This window comes from Schistocerca gregaria, unplaced genomic scaffold, assembly GCF_023897955.1.
Source record: "Schistocerca gregaria isolate iqSchGreg1 unplaced genomic scaffold, iqSchGreg1.2 ptg000180l, whole genome shotgun sequence".
Classification (NCBI taxonomy): domain Eukaryota; kingdom Metazoa; phylum Arthropoda; class Insecta; order Orthoptera; family Acrididae; genus Schistocerca; species Schistocerca gregaria.
Window position 1 is genome coordinate 5,727,713 of NW_026061730.1, and position 22,281 is coordinate 5,749,993.

General features: G+C 40.7%; 1 long non-coding RNA gene across 1 annotated transcript in view; it reads left to right on the plus strand.

The window, feature by feature from the left end:
* The window catches only part of LOC126302908 (uncharacterized), a 53,289-nt gene that overhangs the window by 24,662 nt on the left and 6,346 nt on the right, over nt 1–22,281 (plus strand). Inside the window, exons 2-3 of the long non-coding RNA XR_007553154.1 lie at nt 7,471–7,559; nt 15,510–15,594. This is a non-coding gene — a long non-coding RNA (uncharacterized LOC126302908). The remainder of the gene's footprint in view (nt 1–7,470; nt 7,560–15,509; nt 15,595–22,281) is intronic.

Here is a 22,281-nt window from a genome sequence, read left to right on the forward strand (position 1 = left end):
GGCGAATTATTAAATCGATTTATTTTTTGCCTATTAGATGAGATAAATATGTTCATGGAAATAAATAACATGTGTGTTCCTGAATTGAAAGAGCCTTCATGGAAATGTGATCTCGTGTTCTTAGAAGATTTAACTGGCCATCTGAATGCTTCGAACATTTAACTACAAGGTAAAATTTGCTAATTACTCATTTCATAGATCGAATATGAGCTTTTAAAATGAAATTGGCTCTTTGGGTGAGTCATCTGGAAACAGGAAATCTGTTCATTTTCCTAAATTATCATCCATGCAAGATGTTCACAAAGACTGTGGATGTTAATCACATAGTTTAGTTGCACTTAAGGAAAAATTTGATCAATGCTTTCCAGATCTGACAGTGATTTGGATCTGTTCTCCTCTCCATAGTCAGCGAATATTGAAGAGATTTGTCCTGAGCTGCAACTAGAAATTATTGACCTGCAGTGTGACAGAGAATACAGAGACAAATTTCAGAACAAGAAAAACGTTTTGGAATTCTACAGACACTTCTCTCAGGATAAATTTCCTCGTTTGCACAAACTGGCGGCTACAATAATATCAATGCTCGGTTCCACTTATGTTTGTGAACAACTGTTCTCTGCAATGAAGTGTAACAAGACGCGCCTGAGAAACGCATTGTCTGATCGAAATTTAAACTGCATGCTGCACCTTCAATGCACAAGAACAATTACTCCGAACATAGACACAATTGTAAACGGCAAAAAGTACAAGATAACCGAGAATCTCACACTTCAGTAACACCTTTTATTGTGTAACATTTCACAAATTAATACGTATGTAGAGGCATACACTATGCTAATAAAATTATGTGGCATGTGTACATTCTCCTTTATTTGTTTCATTTGTCGCAGTAATAATTCGTGAGTGATATCCCCGCAGGTGGCCGCGGATTTACATTGACTGGCGGTAGCTGTTTTGTGCCCCACATGACTCTCCCCACTCTCCGCTCTGGTCCGGTAGTGGGGGTAGCATGCTCGCGCTGCTCCGTGCTCGCTCCTTGCTGCTCCCAGCTTGCTACGCGAGCACGTATGTTGTGAAGCCCTGACCTAGGGGATAAAACATGGTGGTACTGGCAAGCACAAAGAGTTCTTCTCGTGTGTAATCATAAAATTTTTCATTTTGTTGTACTTTGAAGCAAAATATTTGTGAAATGTAATGAATAATAAAAAAACAAAAATACAAAATATGTGTAGTGGTTCCTCATCCTTGTTGCATGCCTTTTCAGAGCGAAATTTAAGATTCAACAATAACATTATTTAACTAGAAAAAACTCATTGCAAATTATCTTAAAATAAAGTACTTATTAAACATTCCAAAATTTTCAAAATCAGTTGCCAGAGACTGCAGAGAGAAAGAGAAAGAGAGAGAGAGACAGAGAGGAAGAGTGTGTGTGTGTGTGTGTGTGTGTGTGTGTGTGTGTGTAAAGGCCATGTTGGCCGAAAGCTTATTTGTGACAGTCTGTCTGTTGTGCCTATCCACGGCACCATATGGCGAGTAGGAACATTCCTTTTCATGATATTGTTACATTCCATCCTGAATTTTCCATTGTTTGATAAATGTTTGAAAAATTATGTATTGATAGAGATAGGAAAATTGCGTGTCAACAATGAAACAAAAACATAACATGAAATCTTTGATTTTTTAGTAACATAATGCAAAATGACTCAACTAACATAAGTATAAAAAGACAAATGGGAAACCTAATGCTTCTGTGACCTAATGAACAAATAATAAATCATTTACAATAAACAACAAAGGGTGATCCCCATGATTGTATGACGACAACAGCAAGGTCGCCCTAACCGCCGTGTGCTTCACGTCTGCTGTGCAGCGAGCTACCTTAATTTAAGTATTATCTGTATTTTTCTTACTTGTCACTTCTTCTGTGTGTTTTTGCTTTTAGGAAGCTTTAATAGTCGAGTGCTATTAAGTGTTCCATAGATCTCGTGTTTGTTTTGAATACAGTCAGAGAGAGTCCCTTTAGTCAGCCATAGTGCCAGTAGTGTCAGTGTTGCCCTAACAGCCGTGTGCTTCACGTCTGCTGTGCAGCGAGCTACCTTAATTTAAGTATTATCTGTATTTTTCTTACTTGTCACTTCTTCTTCTCAGTGTTTTTGCTTTTAGGAAGCTTTAATAGTCGAGTGCTATTAAGTGTTCCATAGATCTCGTGTTTGTTTTGAATACAGTCAGAGAGAGTCCCTTTAGTCAGCCATAGTGCTAGTAGTGCTAGTGTTTGTTTTGAATACAGTCCAGAGACAGGTAGTGCTATTTTCCTTGTTTTCTACAAGAAGTGGTTAGCAATCACAGTTTAGTCAATAATCAACCGCCTTTAGTGAATTAGCAGTCTAGTTAAAAGTTGATTAACACTCTATAGTAAATTGATTTCTTAGGATGGATAGGATGTGTGGCTGCTGTGTACGGATGCAGGAGGAGCTGGCCACTCTTCGCAAGACGGTCAGCCGTCTTCAGGCTGCTGCCTCAGAGTGTAGCGGCAGTGGGGAGTCTGGTGCGTCGCATGGTGCACCCCAGGTGTTAGATGCTTCACCCACTGTCCCTGCTGTCGAGACATCTTCGCGGGTACCGGGCGCGGTTGTCCACCCTCTCCCCAAGGGTAGTGGCGGGTTCAGCGGCGTTCGCGGCACACGAGGCGGAGGGTCAATGTGGAGGCTGGCCGTGTGGCATCACCCGCTCTGCCTGTGAGTGGACATGTGGCCGCTCCTTCAGCAAGGTCCGAGCAGGCACACGGGGGGAGGGGTTTATTAGTTATTGGGAGCTCCAACGTTAGGCGGGTGATGGAGCCCCTTAGGGAAATAGCGGAAAGGTCGGGGAAGAAGGCCAGTGTTCACTCTGTCTGCTTGCCGGGGGGTCTCATCCGAGATGTGGAGGAGGCCCTACCGGCGGCGATAGAGAGCACTGGGTGCACCCGACTGCAAATTGTTGCTCATGTCGGCACCAATGACTCCTGCCGTCTGGGTTCAGAGGTCATCCTCAGTTCGTACAGGCGGTTGGCGGAGTTGGTGAAGGCGGAAAGCCTCGCTCGTGGGGTGGAATCAGAGCTAACTATTTGTAGTATCGTTCCCAGAACCGATCGCGGTCCTCTGGTTTGGAGCCGAGTGGAAGGCTTAAACCAGAGGCTCAGACGATTCTACGGAGAGCTGGGGTGCAAATTTCTCGACCTCCGCTATCGGGTGGAGAAATGTAGGTTCCCCCTGAATAGGTCAGGCGTGCACTACACGCCGGAAGCGGCTACGAGGGTAGCGGAGTACGTGTGGAGTGCACATGGGGTTTTTTTAGGTTAGAGAATTCCCTCCCTAGGCCCGACAAGACGCCTCCTGAGACGCGGCAAGGCAGGAGTAGGCAAAATGCAACAAGGAATAACAATATTAATGTGCTAATAGTAAACTGCAGGAGCGTCTATAGAAAGGTCCCAGAACTGCTCTCATTAATAAACGGTCACAACGCCCATATAGTACTAGGAACAGAAAGTTGGCTGAAACCAGACGTAAACAGTAATGAAATACTAAACTCTGATTGGAATGTATACCGCAGAGATAGGCTGGACAGTGGAGGGGGAGGCGTGTTTATAGCGATAAGAAGTGCAATAGTATCGAAGGAAATTGACGGAGATTCGAATTGTGAAATGATTTGGGTGAAGGTCACGGTTAAAGCAGGCTTAGACATGGTAATTGGATGTCTCTATAGGCCCCCGGGCTCAGCAGCTGTTGTGGCTCAGCACCTGAAGAATAATTTGGAAAATATTTCGAGTAGATTTCCCCACCATGTTATAGTTCTGGGTGGAGATTTTAATTTGCCGGATATAGACTGGGAGACTCAGACGTTCATAACGGGTGGCAGGGACAAAGAATCTAGTGAAATATTTTTAAGTGCTTTATCTGAAAACTACCTTGAGCAGTTAAACAGAAAACCGACTCGTGGCGATAACATATTAGACCTTCTGGTGACAAACAGACCCGAACTATTTGAATCAGTTAATGCAGAACAGGGAATCAGCGATCATAAAGCGGTTACTGCATCGATGATTTCAGCCGTAAATAGAAATATTAAAAAAGGTAGGAAGATTTTTCTGTTTAGCAAAAGTGACAAAAAGCAGATTACAGAGTACCTGACGGCTCAACACACAAGTTTTGTCTCAAGTGCAGATAGTGTTGAGGATCAGTGGACAAAGTTCAAAACCATGGTACAATATGCGTTAGATGAGTATGTGCCAAGCAAGATCATAAGAGATGGGAAAGAGCCACCGTGGTACAACAACCGAGTTAGAAAACTGCTGCGGAAGCAAAGGGAACTTCACAGCAAACATAAACATAGGCAAAGCCTTGCAGACAAACAAAAATTACGCGAAGCGAAATGTAGTGTGAGGAGGGCTATGCGAGAGGCTTTCAATGAATTCGAAAGTAAAGTTCTATGTACTGACTTGGCAGAAAATCCTAAGAAATTTTGGTCCTATGTCAAAGCGGTAGGTGGATCAAAACAAAATGTCCAGACACTCTGTGACCAAAATGGTACTGAAACAGAGGATGACAGACTAAAGGCCGAAATACTAAATGTCTTCTTCCAAAGCTGTTTCACAGAGGAAGACTGCACTGTGCTTCCTTCTCTAGATTGTTGCACAGTTGACAAAATGGTAGATATCGAAGTAGACGACAGAGGGATAGAGAAACAATTAAAATCGCTCAAAAGAGGAAAGGCCGCTGGTCCTGATGGGATACCAGTTCGATTTTACACAGAGTACGCGAAGGAACTTGCCCCCCTTCTTGCAGTGGTGTACCGTAGATCTCTAGAAGAGCGAAGCGTTCCAAAGGATTGGAAAAGGGCACAGGTCATCCCCGTATTCAAGAAGGGACGTCAAACAGATGTGCAGATTTATAGACCTATATCTCTAACGTCGATCAGTTGTAGAATTTTGGAACACGTATTATGTTCGAGTATAATGTCTTTTCTGGAGACTAGAAATCTACTCCGTAGGAATCAGCATGGGTTTCGAAAAAGACGGTTGTGTGAAACCCAGCTCGCGCTATTCGTCCACGAGACTCAGAGGGCCTTAGACACGGGTTCACAGGTAGATGCCGTGTTTCTTGACTTCTGCAAGGCGTTTGACACAGTTCCCCACAGTCGTTTAATGAACAAAGTAGGAGCATACGGACTATCAGATCAATTGTGTGATTGGATTGAGGAGTTCCTAGATAACAGAACGCAGCATGTCATTCTCAATGGAGAGAAGTCTTCCGAAGTAAGAGTGATTTCCGGTGTGCCGCAGGGGAGTGTCATAGGACCGTTGCTATTCACAATATACATAAATGACCTGGTGGATGACATCGGAAGTTCACTGAGGCTTTTTGCTGATGATGCTGTGGTGTATCGAGAGGTTGCAACAATGGAAAATTGTACTGAAATGCAGGAGGATCTGCAGCAAATTGACGCATGGTGCACGGAATGGCAATTGAATCTCAATGTAGCGAAGTGTAATGTGATGCGAATACATAGAAAGATAGGTCCCTTATCATTTAGCTACAAAATAGCAGGTCAGCAACTGGAAGCAGTTAATTCCATAAATTATCTGGGAGTACGCATTAGGAGTGATTTAAAATGGAATGATCATATAAAGTAAAGCAGATGCCAGACTGAGATTCATTGGAAGAATCCTAAGGAAATGCAATCTGACAACAAAGGAAGTAGGTTACAGTACGCTTGTTCGCCCAATGCTTGAATACTGCTCAGCAGTGTGGGATCCGCACCAGGTAGGGTTGATAGAAGAGATAGAGAAGATCCAACGGAGAGCAGCGCGCTTCGTTACAGGATCATTTAGTAATTGCGAAAGCATTACGGAGATGATAGATAAACTCCAGTGGAAGACTCTGCAGGAGAGACGCTCAGTAGCTCGGTACGGGCTTTTGTTAAAGTTTCGAGAACATACCTTCACCGAAGAGTCAAGCAGTATATTGCTCCCTCCTACGTATATCTCGCGAAGAGACCATGTGGATAAAATCAGAGAGATTAGAGCCCACACAGAAGCATATCGACAATCCTTTCCACGTACAATACGAGACTGGAATAGAAGGGAGAACCGATAGAGGTACTCAGGGTACCCTCCGCCACACACCGTCAGGTGGCTTGCGGAGTACGGATGTAGATGTAGATGTAATCAAATTCAGTTAAATTTAATGAACAAATTGTAAAAATAGCTTAAAACAATATCAAATGAACAAATAAGCACAGTAATAAGAGACTGTTGTTTGAAACAGTAACACAAGTAAACAGTTTACAAGACAGATACCAAATAATAATACAGGGTGTACATAAAGTCTGGGAACACTTTCAATTATGAAAGTTTTCTTTTTACAAACATTTGACCCGGCAGAAGTCAATATGGTAATCAAATTCTTGCCATACCTGTCCCAGCATGACATCACCGACTGTGGGAGTCGCTTCTCGTATTCTCTCCCGGTGCTTTGCTACTTCACATGGTAAAGGCGGTACATAAACCAGATGTGTCCCCACAGGAAAATGTCACACGGAGCAAGATCTGGTGATTGGGGAGGCCATTTCATAAAATAGCTGTCCCCTTCTGTAGCACAGCCGATCCATTGATGCGGCAGCTCCGTGCTCAGGTACCCACGAACTTCACGATGAAACTGGAATGGAATTTATTGTGCCAGTGGTAAATAGCCATCCTTGTTGGTAGCTTCTTACTGTACGTGGTTCTAAAGATCTTTGAACAGTGGTAGCCCACCTGTTTTCATCAAACTCTGACAGACAGAAAGGTCGCTCTGTACCTGAACTGGCCATGTTTGCGACTAGCACTGACTATCAGCAAACTTACCAAACTATGCTGTGGCCGTATACATTAAAAAAAAAAAAAAAAAGAAAAAAGAAGTCGGGGTTTCTCTTCAAAGTAACATGTGTATGATATCTGTACAATGTTTGGTTCTAACGCTACAAATAATTGAAAGAGTTCGCAGACTTTATGTACACCATGTAGTTTAATTAAAGAAAACAATCCTAGGTGAAATTACAAGATGGCTGGTTAAGCGGTTCTAGGCACTATAGTCTGGAACCGCGTGACCGCTATGGTCGAGGTTCGAATCCTGCCTCGGGCATGGATGTTTGTGATGTCCTTACGTTAGTTAGGTTTAAGTAGTTCTAAACTCTAGAGGACTGATGACCTCAGAAGTTAAATCCCATAGTGCTCAGAGCAATTTCAAAATTACAAGATGACAATTTGTGGCAGCAGGAAAATAAATCTTATTAACTTTGAGGTATTGTTTATCCACCTATTGAATTGATCAGTAATGGTAAATATTATTGTTTTTATGGTCGCCTATGATGTGAAGTAATTGTGATTAGGACCTGCTGATCAGATCGAAATAAATGTGCTTCTGTCCATCTTAGTGGACTTCATTTCCTTTGCAGTGTCTTAAGTGCTGGAAGGTGAGAGAGAGATGGAATCTGTGACCAAGAAAATTAAAGCTTCTTTATACATTGAAGATAGCTCCCCTAAGGTATGTTTAACACAATCATATTACAATTGTTTGAGTTATAGATGTCTTGTCTCATTAGACTGCACAACAAAAATACATTTTGACAAAGCAAAATGTAAGATTCAGAAATAATATCAGAATGACAGTTTAAACACACATTTGTTTTTGCTCATATATTGTCTCTATGGTTATTGTGAGCACCATTCTGTAATGGTCGCAACACATCTCATAGTTTGACTTCTAAGAACTAATGGCCCACACCAGGTGGAGACACTGGACTTGTCATCCCATCTTGCAGATATGCTGCCCCCATATACCCCGTATTACCTGCAAATATTAATAAACTATTTCTCCCACAATTTGCTGTCTGAAACTTAAGTATTTATTTTTTAATGAAACATCTCAATCATATTTCATATATTAGAACAGACAGTGTAACTCATCATTTTCCCTAAAATGATGTGTTATATCTCAACTTTTCCACTCCACGTCACACAGTGTGTTGGATATTGCCATGAAACATGATAAGTTGATGTGGCTGTGTGTGTTTTGCTACATAACTTTGGGTGTGAAACAGCAGTATAGAGTCATGCTGAGTATCACAATAGCAAGCAGTGTGGAAGTCACTACTGGGCCTGTTATGTTAAATAAACGATTTGGCTGGTGGATTCTATAATACATGTGGCAGCTCTGTCTAATGACTTGTTGCTGCTCCTGTGTCATCAACTATTTTAAGGACTAGAACAGTTCATTGTTGCTAGTATCTGGAAAAAGTGATGAGACAGGATGTGTACTGAAAGATAAGCTAATTTTTGGAATGGCTGACAGGAATCGTTCGATAGCGACATTTCAAATTTCTTTCATTTGTGCTGAGAACAGAAATTCATGTCCCAGAGTATTTCAACAGGATGCTTTGAAAAGAAGTCTACTACTATTCAGTGTTACTTGGTACTTGCAGAAAGTGAAATTCCGATTAGAAAACACAAGTGAAACCAGAACGACATAGGGGTTGGCATATATCTAGTTGATACTTACGAAGTGGAACCAACATTTGGTTAATTCAGCTATCAATCTGGGGCAATTCAAGTTTGTTGTGTAAGAGACAAACTGTATTCAGTATGTTCCAAGAAGAAATGGAATCTACATAAGGTGCTGAATTGTGTTACCCAAGTACAAGTAAAGATACTACACTGTATCATCAATGTCTACTTGGAGGCCAGGTATGTGGAGCAGTGCTGGATTGTGCTTCTTGGGCGGTGGCTTAACAATAGGTGTTTTGGTTCATGGAGAGTGGGATCTTATTTCTGCAGACTTTTCCTAACAACACGTTAGTCTTATCCATGATACTGGCTTTCACAATCTGCACTTGTGTGGTAATGCAGATTTTCAAATTTCATAAATTTTAATGTAACTTCGCCACACCAGACAACCTAGACAATTATGTAGGGACAATGCCTCTATGTAGTGAAATAATGCAAACATGTGACAAAACAATTTAGTTGTAGATGCAGGTAGTGGAATATAGAGGAGTAAATAAGATTGAAACAGGGCTGAAGAGGCCACGAGGCGAAAACGCAGAGCAGAATCATCAGTTAATCTCCCACGTAAGATAAAAATTGTTTTTAATCCCTAGACTGTAAATTGATGGGGTAACAGAATGTAAATTATACCAAAATCTGTTCTAAACATTTTTGAGATTTGCTGGATCCACTACAGTAGATGCTATATATCTTTATACTTGGTCAAGCAGTCAAACTGAGCTATAATCTTCTGATCTGTAATTCAACATTGACAGGCAATGTGAAATACAGTATCTGTAATGGTCTAGTGCAGGGTCATGTAAATTTCTTAGTTCTGGCCAATTTCATGGCAGTTTGTCATAACATCCCATGATCTCCTAATGGGTATATCAGCATCCTAGCATCCTTTCAACTATGGAGCTGTCCCCATGTTCAGCTGCACTGTTCTGCTGAATTCTCTTCGAAATAAATGTTGATCTTTTAGACAGGTACTTCACTTTGCTGGAATTCATTTCAGGTGACAGCTTATAAGTCTTGAAACCTGAATGGATTTTTTGGTGATAAACAACCTCAAAGGGAATCGACACTGTGGTTTCATGTATTCTGATGTTGTATGACGAAATCACGTATGGTAATAGACAATCCCAGTCTGAGGGGAAGCTAATCATGTTATAAGATAAGATTCTAGGTACTGTTTTATGAATGTGTTCAACCTCGCCATTACTCTTAGAATGAAATGACGTACCTCTTAACTTCTTTATTTTAAACAGTCAAGATAACTGTATGATAAGATTGGCCGTAACGTTTGTCCCTCAGTGTGCTATAATGGCCTCTGGACTTCTAGATTGTAGTGCAAAATAAGTTACCAGTGCTCTCACAACCATCTCAGCGGCCATGTCTGCAGTGGGTCTCACAATAAGATGATGAGAGAAACAGTCAGTGACAGATAAAATGAATGTTACTTTTTACTGTTAAGGCAAATGGTCCTGCAATATAGAGTGCTAAGACTTTGAAAGTTCCAGCTACCTCAGATATAGTTTGAAGAGGTACATTTGGTTTTTTTTTTCTTGCACTCTGTGCAAAAAGACAATTTTGAACATAATATCCTAATTTATTTATTTATTTATTTATTTATTTTATTTTGACCACCAATAATGGCCTGTCCTGTGTGCCTGCATGGCACTTTCCCCATTACGATGTCCCTGTATACACTCATGACTTTGTCGCAGTATATACTTGCCAGTAGTCTCGGGATTCTTGTGCCTTCTTTAATTCCTCAGTAAGCACATCATCTACTTGCAGGATCTTAATTTTTGTACTCAAGGCACATGGATTCTGATTTAACTTTCCAGGCTTAAGTCTGGTTATGTAGCCATACTCACAGAGTTTTAAGGCCAATCTAACAAGTCCACTGCTGGGATCCTTTAAACTCAAAAGGCACTGCAAAGCAGCACGATCGGAAATTACTGTGAACTGTCATGCCCATAGGTAACATTGACAGTAATGGGTGCCAAAAACAAGAATCAGAAGTTCATTTTGTGTGGTGGTGTAATTTTGCAGAGCTGCTACATCTGACGTGAAGCATAACCAATTGGTTTTTCTTCACCATTTTGTATCTGACTCAAAATACAACCAGCTGAGACATTGCTAGCATCACACAAAAAGATTAAAGGTAGAGCAAAATGTCAATAACCCCAGACAGGTGCACTTTTTAAGGATGTCGTTTAGTTTTAACATGGCTCTCCTGCTACCCATTGTCCAGGCAGTAGCAACTCCCTTCATTAGTAATTTTGCAAGCCATTTTGTGGTGACAGGATAGTTCTCCACAAAACGGTGATAGTAATTTATTAACCTAAGAAATCAGTTGCAATTCTTTAATGTTCCTCGATGCTGGAAAATCATTCACTGCAATTTTTAATTGTGGTTCCAGTCTTAACCATCTGCTAAAATTATATGGCCTGGATAGTGCAATCATGATAGTGCAAAATCACAGTTTTTAATTTCAAATTTAGATTAGCATCACTAAAATGGGTTAGTACGTCTTTTAGTTACTTTGCATGTTCTCTCACTTAATTTGAAAAGACAACTGTGTTATCCAGGTATACTAGTCACATGGTTGGCTTTAAACCTAAAAGTAAATCAGCAAAATGTTAAAATGTTGTGGATGCGGAGAGGTGGGTGTTTGGTGGGGAGGGGGGGGGGGGGGGGGTGAAGGGCTTTCTTTGATATTCACAATGCCCACAGGGTACAACAAAAGCTGTCTTTTTCTCTATCTTTAATAGCTACACAAATCTGATAGTAGTTGGAGCATGGTGAAGAATTTGCATTTGACAAGGTGATTGAAAATATGATCAATCCTTGTAAAAAATGCTGCAAGCTTTTCCTCTGTAACAGGTTTTGTTGGGGACTACCACTGTAACAAGCGTACATAAACAAGGTGTATACGACCCGGGACAGCCGGGAGATCCAGTTAAGACCCGGGAAGTTTTTTCATCTGGGAGAAAACCGGGAAAACCCATTTTTTTAGAATTCCAGGTATTTTTCATTGTTTACAGTTAATTTTTTGTAATTTTGACTGGTAAGAACCGATACTCTAACAAAGGATATTACAGCACCCCACTACTGCAGAATAATACTTCAACAATAAAAGATAAATGAGAGAAAAAAAAAATAACTTAAATTGCAGAGGAAATGCGCCATATACAATGACGACACACAGTGCTTGTGCAAGTGTCTGCCAAATGCAAAATGTGTCAAAGGCTTTAGGAAGACTATGCAATGTTTCATAACAACAAAAATTGCCTCCAATGAGCGTGAAGTCACAACTATTTACATTAGATTCGTTTTAGCAGCTACGAGTAGGCTCATGCACATGTGCAGTTGAGTTGCTTTTGAGTAGTAGATTCTCCTGATTCTGGCTACAGGAATGTGGATGTTAGTTGTGCAAGCAGTCTCATCAAGCAGCTAGACGCTACCGGGAAAAGGGGGTGCCAAATTCATATTCTTGAGGAAAAAAAAACTTGAATCACAAAGTGCGTAGCATTCATTGCATGTTTGTCTATTGATAATTCATATGATTTTGAAACGCATCCCTATTGGATTTTGAACATTTTTGAACACATTTTAAGTTGATTTCTGACTGAATCATAAGTTGATTTTTGAATGCATGCATAGTGTATGTGATGTCTCATCGCATCTAGAAATAAACTTCCCGTAGACGGGACAGGGCTATACGAGCTGAGCGGACTAAAGCCAAACAGATGAATGCCAATTGCTGTCTGATTATGTGGTTGATTGGGTTTGTGAATGATCAGTGTTGTTATAATTACTAGAGAAATCCATAGATTCAGACTACCAGAGTGGAAATAAACAACTGTCAGGAATAACAGGTGAGAAAGATTATGTATTGTCTTCTCTGTGTATCCAAGGAAATGAAATTTTGACAGAAATTTTTTGTCCATATCGCTACACTAGTAAGGACCAGTAGTACAGTTCTCGTCTAGCAGCCACTTAAGTTCTATTCTGGAAGTAACATGGAAAACGTGTTGCACAAAAACGTAAAACGCCTAACCAGAAAATAATTGCGGGTAATCTAACCTGTGATTCTGGCAGCGTTAGTGAAGTTAATCAGCGAACAAATTTTGACAATGGCAGGAATAGCTACAGAATTGGTGGTGACAAGTTTGTTTGTGGAACGAGGAAGGAGAAGAAACGGGTGACAAATTATGGGAGAATAAGACGACCCCAAATTCATATAAAAATTTTGTAATACTACTTTTCGGTCTCATGCTTGAGAAACTGGTGCATATGAATCAAAGTGAAACTATTTCCAAACATTAAGTTTTTTGTTTGTAGTAGGCATAACAGCCATTTGATATTATTTCTTCGTGAATTATATTGCTGACATATTAGAAAGGCCTATTTTGTTTTATCTAGCAGACAGCGACAAAATAGATGTAATCAGATCGAGAAACCACACCAGTGTTCGGTATTATTTGTGTTAACAGCGTTTTCAGTATTAGATAATGACATTTTGATTTGTTATGTAGCAAAATGTTTCACGAACTTTTATGAGGTAATACCGTAGATCCTTTCCCAGAAAGGAAAGCACACCATGTAAGCTGTAGTGAGATTAGAGAGAAACAAATGCTAGGAGCTAATGGAGAAATTCATAATTTCTTGATTATCTCTTGCCTTTATTGGTTTTATGTATCCTATATTTAATTTTATGTCACACAAAACAGCAAGTTATTAGCCAATAGGTAATAAAGAGTTCAGATTTTCTGAAGAGTGCTTGTTCTCTTGGTTACAAAAAATCCCATCCGCTATTAATTGTGAGATTTTGTTTTTTGAAAAGGGGCAGGCTGTCAAACTGGTTGACTGGGAACAGGTGAGGCCCCACAGGACATTTCAATTTCCACTGACATGAAAATATTTTGATGGCATCCATTACAAAATATACACGTTTCAATTCCACAGAGCGAAATACAGTGATATGCGTCAGAAGAATGATTTATCAAGAGGCGTGGCACTGCACTTTGGCATACTTAAGACCAAATAATATGTCTTACATTTCCTCCAACACACATGTTTTATGTTTCAGACTTTTCAGAAAGATATGCGCTACAAGATGAACATAATTTGGAAAATTCGATTTTTTTAGTATTGATCCGGTCCGCAGATATCGTAGATCTGGGGCTGATGCACAGAGCAGTCAGAGTAGAGTGGTGGTGGGTAGTCTCCACGTGATCCGTGTCTACATTTAGTGATTTTGCTGTTTCCCACTCGTTTACTCTCACGTCGAATCAAAACAAAACGGATGTCTGTGGCTGGGAGCTATCAAGTGAATTAAAATACATTCACATAATTATGGAAGGCTGAAATATGGCATTAGTTTCAGATTTTATTTTATTTCTGCCTTTCTGATAGCCAAGCATTAATCGCCTTGTGGAACAATGAAGTTATTTTTGTCTGTTTGCTAAAGAAATTTGGCTTTTATTAACCTTTTCTGCAGTGGCAGTCAATGTATTTGAAACGAAATGTTTAATTCCACACTGCTGGCTAGTTTCAACTGTTGCCTGCATTTCACGTCCTTTTTTTCCCCCTAGCACATATGGCATTATGCCATAATTAAGAACCGTATATGATATAATACAATACTGGCGCTCCAAGAAAATTTACATCATGAAAACCACAGTGAAAAGCTTAATATCAAGTTGAGGTCTACTTCATTGGGAATCTGGACATACGAGTGTGCACTTTAAATGTGCACATTTTAATATGGTTCACGAAATTCCAATGCTCATGGAGTACCTACTAATGTTAATGTCTTGTTTCTTTTATGGCATAATGTATGATCTTTCAGTGTATAACACGTACGCACATACGGGCTTCCTATGTTATGATAGCTGTGTCGCCTGTTATTTTCTCTGTCTGGCAACTGCTGAAACAAACCTATTTCTGACAGGTCACGGGAAAATATTGCGACTAGTGGTTTGAAAAGCATTACTTTCAAACTAAATATCCTTCTACGTAAGTTGAACTATGTGCAAGAATGTGCCATGAATTTATTAAATTAAGTAGCGTTTGACTCACTTAAAAATCAACTCTTTGATGATGAGTCATTTAAAGGAATTTTGAACCCTGAAGATCAGACATTTATCTCATTATTGAAAATTTTACTGGCACATTTGTGTGATGTACCTCAAAATGCAACACACACAAAAAAGATCAACATTATATGCGAAAGCTTACCTTCTCTTGCAGCATATTAACCTTAGAGACCAATATTATATGTGACAGCTTTGCTTTTCTTGTAGCAACACCATATATATTAATGTAAACTATTAACTTTCCTTGTTTGTGTGTTCGAGCTACTTAACAGTGACGTTGCTGCTGGCTGACTACATCACGTGTCCTATGCTCTGAATATCTGCTGTCATCGGCTGGCGAGGTCACGTGACATGAGCTATGACTGGCTTACAAAAGCGCATCGCAAACTTGATTTCAATGATTTGGAAAGTAACATGTGATGTTTGGTGGAATTCCAATGCATACTTTTGTAATACGAAAATACGCAGCATGCATGTTGCTGCACATGAAAGATATTTCCAAATCTTGTCTTTTTCCCTGAGTTTCGTTTTATATAGTGCCAGCAAATTCAATCCCCATGTATAAAACCATAACCATTCAAAGGATTGATAAGGGAAAATATACTGTCACTTAACATGGAGAAAGCTTCTTTTCACCTGGGAGAAAGTGTATTTTTATCCTTGAAAAATCCGGGAACATTTTTTTTTCTTGTGCACCTATACACCCTGATAAAAGTCCAGGAACACTTTGTTATTTATTGCACAAGAACAAAACATTTTACAGATATCATACGTATGTCATTTTGAAGAGAAACCCTGAAAGTTCTTTCTTCATGTGTACCGTGCAACGATTCTTTCAGGTTCTCGTCAATACGGTACCAGAACGTTTAAGTTCTACCACTGTAAAGATGGAAGATCCGCGATTCGGAATGTCAGAACTGTGTGGTAAGTAGTGACAGGCACACTCCAAACCATCGACTCTCGGAGAGTGCTTTTAACCGTGTTCAACCTAATGGTAAGTTATCAAACTATTTTTCTCTGAATTATACAGTTTGTGGGAAAAGCAGTGAGAATAATTACTTTTGGAAACCTTTTATCAGAGAAAGCCTGTTATAACAATAAACTGTTTCGCTTAATAAAACGGCCACCAGCCCTAATCGGGCACAGTGTCCTCACAAAAAGCAGAAGTCAACTTTCGACACTGAATAAATAACTACTTTCACTTACTATGTAACTGAAACACAACCACTTAATTTCCATTTACTTGGGTCACTTGGCAGTAAGTACTATGAATCCCACTTTCTGTTACTTATGCAATTTAGCACTATACTTCAGTAATTATTTAAAGAAGACACACACATGTTTCAACATGGATACAAAAAATATTAAACTTATAGCTATTATTCATATGACCAAAACTATTATTTAACACAACTAGATTACATTTCTTTAGGACTTTTATTTGTTAACCTTTAACTAACACCAATATTTGTCTGGCTTTCTTTGACATGGAGAAGCAACACGAACAAATATTGTTAAGATTGTTGCAGTTAAACAATTATGTTACCTTTATTTCAAAAATGCTATTGAAAACTTATCCTCATGGTCACGCAAAGCGGTGGTTCTTAAGCAGATATGTGCAAACTTTAGTATTTAATAATGATTTTCAGAATTTACTACCAAAACAATACTATTGCCAGTAATTTACTATTATTCAAACTTCAATAAACGTCAGAATACTCGGAATAAATTCGTTTAGGTAAGGACCCTACTGAGGTAAATGAAATTGGAAAATTATGGTTAAACTCATAGGTACATTTAACACTTATATTCCACTGATTGAAGAAGGATGGTTCATACTGTGATACACTTCTAAATAAAGTACTTTGCCTGTTACTGATGTCGAACGTTGCACGAGGCGGTGCTGCGTAGTAACACTGCACAGGTACGGCTCTTGATGTACAGCAAAAAAAGTGGGTCACCCCTGAATTCCAACGTGTAGGCTGCACCTGAATGTATGCAACCAACATAACATATCTGTGTTGCACATAGTCGCAACCCTCTACAGTACAGTCGTTGTAAGACACACAATGGGTACCGCTAGAGACTACTAGAGAACACCAGTCTTTATGACAGTCCGTCCAGATGTAAAGTAAAACCATGATAGTACAGAAGAGATCAGACAGTCCTGAACGTTTGTAAACTAAACTTAATTACAATAAGTGACATTTCAAATGTTATGGGACAACTAGGTTTGTCACATAAATCGTTCAGTAATCCTTAGGCACAATTAAATATTTGAGACAGTATATGGATTTATAAAGTTGTACGGCAATTGGAAACAAGTTCTTTGCTGTCTAAAAGGTTTCCCCAAGACATGCTAAACGTCGTTCAATGTTCAATGGGGAGTGGTTTCGCATTAACTTTATGTAATACTAAGCAGTTAAAAGAAAACGTGATTAACGGCGGCAACCACTCTACGGAAATCCCAACATTAACAGCGAATCACAAAGCTACTTGTACACGAACTTGTACTTTAAATGGCATGACCAACGTCTTCATTCTGGATCCGGATGCCATCCCAGAATGTAAAGCCATTGTTAGCCAAGCAAAGCTTTGTGCCTTATCGAGACTCGATCACTAGGCAGAAAAAGACGTCTAATATTGACGTTTGCACCAGTATCAGTTATCAATTCTCAACTTAAACGTAAATGACGATAATGTTTGTACGAAAGCAGGAACCCTGACATGACTATTACCTTCTTGACAATTAACTTCGAAAGACGTTGTATACTGTTGCATTGTCAAGGAATAAAGGGTGCACATGTTTAAAATTGAAATGCCATCATGTAATGCTGGCGACAAGGATGCAAACCCAGCACCTAATCGGATTGTTGAATAAGTACATAAAATCAGAATGTAGATATCACAGCTTGTCACCAGTAGTGGGGTTGGAACCTTAAATAACGACTGAAGTTGCATTGCCTGACCGGGATTCGAACTCGGTGCCTACCGCCGTCGTTGTCTAACCAGGAACAGACGAGAAATGTCCAATGTTGGTTCACCATCAGCGAGATGTCCACACGTTTAACTAGAAATAAGGTGACGAAAATGTCTATGCTGACTGAGAGTCGAACGCCGCACACATGGTTATGAAGACACGTTAATGATCAACTTCATATTCAGTAGTAGCTTGGAGTAGCATGTTTAGCTGCAAACCTTAAGGCCTTACTCATCCCTAGTAACGTGTTGCGTAATATCTGATATATTATGTTGTTAATTTAGAAGCTCATTGACTGCCGTAAAGAGCAATGGTGTCTAGTAGCCGTGTATCATTGAGATGTAAATGAAGTGAAGTGCCTCAGCAGAAAGTAATTTCCGTCGTGCAGTACGTATTGTTTCAGAGACACTGAGAACATGTTATAAGTGCACAAAACGTGTATTATGTACTAGGTATATACTATTATTTGGAGAAGCTACCGCCAAACCCGTTTACTTTTACATTCCGCTCAGTTGTCGTAGCTGAATACAGGTTTTCTTAAGGCTACATCTAATGCACAGCGCTTACAAGATAGTATAGTTTCCTGCGTCATGCTATTGGTAGCTAGGTGAAATATTTTGTGGTAGCTATGTTTAAAATGAATGTATTTTTGAAAGTATTATTCGTCAAATATTTGAATAAATCGTCAACTGTAGGTGTGCCTGCACATGTTATAGCATAATAGCTGTAGCTGCGTTAGTTTGTACTACAGACTTGGGTAGATTACATGTAACTTTTGATCCTTCAAGGGGTGATCGTGGCCCTGCGGCCTGGGTCTGTACTAACTGCGGCTCGCAAGCTACGGGCCAGCCAGGCTGGCTGAGGCGAGACGCAAGTGAGCGAGCTGGCGGTGGCATTGGTGGGCCAACAGCCCGGTACGAGCCAGCACAGCTGCACCACATGCCTCTGCCTCTCCGTTTGACGTAGATATGTTTACCTCCTCTCAGTATAAGAGCGGCAAGCAGAAATACACATCTGGCTGTCTGCCGTAATGACTCACTGGGAGTGGTCTATTCGACGTAGAGTCAAAAAATGGTTCAAATGGCTCTGAGCACTATGGGACTTATCATCTGAGGTCATCAGTCCCTAGAACTTAGAACTACTTAAACCTAACTAACCTAAGGACATCACACACATCCATGCACGAGGCAGGATTTGAGTCTGCGACCGTAGCGGTCGCGAGGTTCCAGACTGAAGCCCCTAGAACAGCTCGGCCACTTCGGCCGGCCGAGGTAGAGTCGTCGCTCTCATTGAGGAAGGAGGATGTTCCATCAGAGAAGCTGTCAGGCGGTATGGCGTACCACATACCACTGCAACGAGATGGTGGAGGATCTGCCTCGAAAGAGGCACCACCAACAGGGCTCCTGGCTCAGGCAGGAAGAGAGCGATCTCACAGCAGGACGACAAGGATCTAGTGTCTAGGAGCAGAGAAAATCCCTTTCTGAACGCGAAGCAGTTGCGGCGGCATACCAACTTCCCCGGCTCCAGTGAGACAATTCGCCGAAGGCTGAGGGACGCTGGCCTGCATGCACGACGATCCACCATGAATCAAGAGCTAGCTGGCTAGCATTTTCGGAGCTCCATCTGAGGGCGTCGTGGGCAACGTCATTTTCACTGATGAGAAGGTGTTTTCCACCAATAACGACGGTCACCAAATCGTTTACAGGCCGCATGGGACTCGCCATCGACGCGAATATGTAACCACGACGATAAGAAGTGGCCAGCTATCTGTTACCTGCTGGGATTGGAGTTCTGCGAGAGAGGCGGGAATTCTTCACAGGATAGAAGGTACTTTGGAGAACGTGCAGTATGTCCACATATTGGAAAATCTGATGATTCCGTCAGTGAAAATGCTGTACGCAGAAGGGGACGTCACATTGGAAGAGGACCATTCTCCCATTCACAAGTCTGCCTTTGTTCAGGAGCGGCTCTCCACGATTGGCGTCAACGTCATGGACTGGCCGCCACGGGCGACTGATGTGAACCCCGCGGAAAACATGTGGGCTGAGGTCACCAGAACATTAACAGAGAACTGGCCACGAAACCAACCAACTACTGCAGACGCTCTTTGGGACTGCGTCCTGGAAGCCTGGAAGGAAGTTGTTTCTTCAGGCTGTTACGTCCTGAGGCTTATACATTCTATGCCAAGACGCGTGATAGAAGTACAAAATAATGAAGTATTCTGGATAAAATATTAGAGTTCTTAAAATGTTTTGTTATGTCTTCTTTTTCGTCATTTTTCCTCATTGGAAGCTTGTGGAAGATCGCGTGGCAACAGAAAAGATACAATATGGGTTAGCTTTCCTTTGAGTTGTCCTTTTAATTCAAGTGGGTTTCTTTTGAATATACAGTTTGTTAAACATTCTATTTTGATTTCATTAATACCATGTCTACATACTTACAAACTAATCAGCTTAGATGGACTCTGTCACAGTAGTTTTTGTTATTTCAAATACGTCTCTCTCTTCCCCTCCATCCATGAATACACCCATCGCCCTCCACACAATACGCCAACGATTTCATATTATGTTTACTCGCCGCGCGGGATTAGCCGAGCGGTCTAGGGCGCTGCAGTCATGGACTGTGAGGCTGGTCCCGGCGGAGGCTCGAGACCTCCCTCGGGCATGGGTGTGTTTGACCTTAGGATAATTTAGGTTAAGTAGTGTGTAAGATTAGGGACTGATGTCCTTAGCAGTTAAGTCCCATAAGATTTCACACACATATGAACATTTATGTTTAACCGTTGTTATTCTCTCTCTCTCTCTCTCTCTCTCTCTCTCTGACACTATCGCCTCAAGTGCCGTTCTATTACACTCCCCCAAAACTTTGTAAACAAATCTAGTGGTTTCCAACTAAGCTACATTTTCTCTTTTAATTGCTGCTGTCTTTACTCTCTATCATTCCTCTCACCACCTATGAAACCGTATTTGTTGATATCCCCTTCCCTATAACCCATTATTCGTTCTGAGAACAGTCCTTCCTTATCTCTCGGTCCTAAGATAAAACGAACTGTGGCACACGTCTAAGTAAGCAATATTTTGCTAGCATTTCACGTTATATTTTGCACTTCTGCACTTCTATCCACTCCCAGATACCGCCCTCCTTCCTGTTACGCGTCCCTTGACATCTGCATCTACATCTAAATGAATACTCTGCAATTCATAATTATTTGCTTGGCAGGGGGTTCTGTGGTCTGGTGGATTAATCTTGTGTTGATGTGTAAAACGTGTAGGTTCACACCTCACGTCAGGTGTAGATTTTTAACACACAGAAGTAGCTCTCCCTCACCCCTAGTAAGGCCAAGTGCAGAACACCAGTAAGCTCCATAGTTCAATATCCGCAGTAAAGATAACATCCCTTCGCTGCCAACAGGGCATTCGTTTGAGCTGTGACAGATGGAGAAACCCCGTAAGGCAGAGACTCTGTCACCAGCAACCGTCGTAAACTAGAAAACTTATTTCATTTAATGAACCAATGGCCATGTAACTTCACAAGGGTCTTACTTTATTTGAGCTGAGACGTTGAAAATTATGGTGCTGGACTGGGATTAGAATTCGATTTCACTATGTTCCCGAAGATTGCAAACTCTTCTAGGCGTCCTCGAAAGGCACCTATCTGGTTTCGAATCCTGATCAGCACAAAATATTCATTATTTCATTTCAAGCCCTAGCATGTGCACTCCGAACTACTGGTGAAAAATAATTGCATTTTCAACGTCTCTTAGTGCGTTGTCAGCTGTAACGTGATCGTTTCAACTCACAGCCACATGATGAGCGTTTTATCACAACATTACTAGATCAAAAGTTTCCTTACATCTTTTCAAGTTCAAACATTCCTCTCCATCCTACTGGTGAAAACGGATTTGTGTTTGGCGTTGTGATCGTTGTAATCACCAATGACAACATGTTGTGGATTCAAGTTCTAGCCATCACATCATTGAAAGTACAAACATGCCATTCCTAGCTAATATTGGAAAAGAATTTAATAGTTAAAGTTTCTTCATGACCACGTGTGCGGGGTTTGAATTCCATTCAGCACAGAACTTTTCGTCGCCTGATGTCTAGCTAAACATGCGCTCATCTCGCTACTGGTGAACCAGCAATAGCTATTTATCGTCTGTTCCTGGATAGAAAACGAAGGTGCTCGATGCTGGGTGCGAATCCCAGTCAGGCAAAAACAATTCTATCGTCAATTAAGGTTCCAGCATTTCGCTATTGCTGAAAACATTTGATATTTGACTTCTGATTTTATGTACAGTCGCGCTCAAATGTATCCGAACGACCTGAATTGCATTTCACCTGATTCCCATGCGACCTACATAACGCAGCTGTCTAGCAGGTCCTCTAATCGCTCCTTGGTACAGTCGTTTGACTATTGAAAATGGTTCCAACAAGTCGCCGCTAGAAAACACTGCTCTGTATCGCAATAACTCAGGATGTAAAGTAATACCACGATACTAAAAATATCAGGGAACACCTCATCACGGATAAGACTGTCCTTAAGGCTTGTAAGCTCTCATTTATTGCAATAACTGACATACCTGAAATGTTAGCACTCTCATTATTACGTCAGATAGGTAATGCACGTAGTAC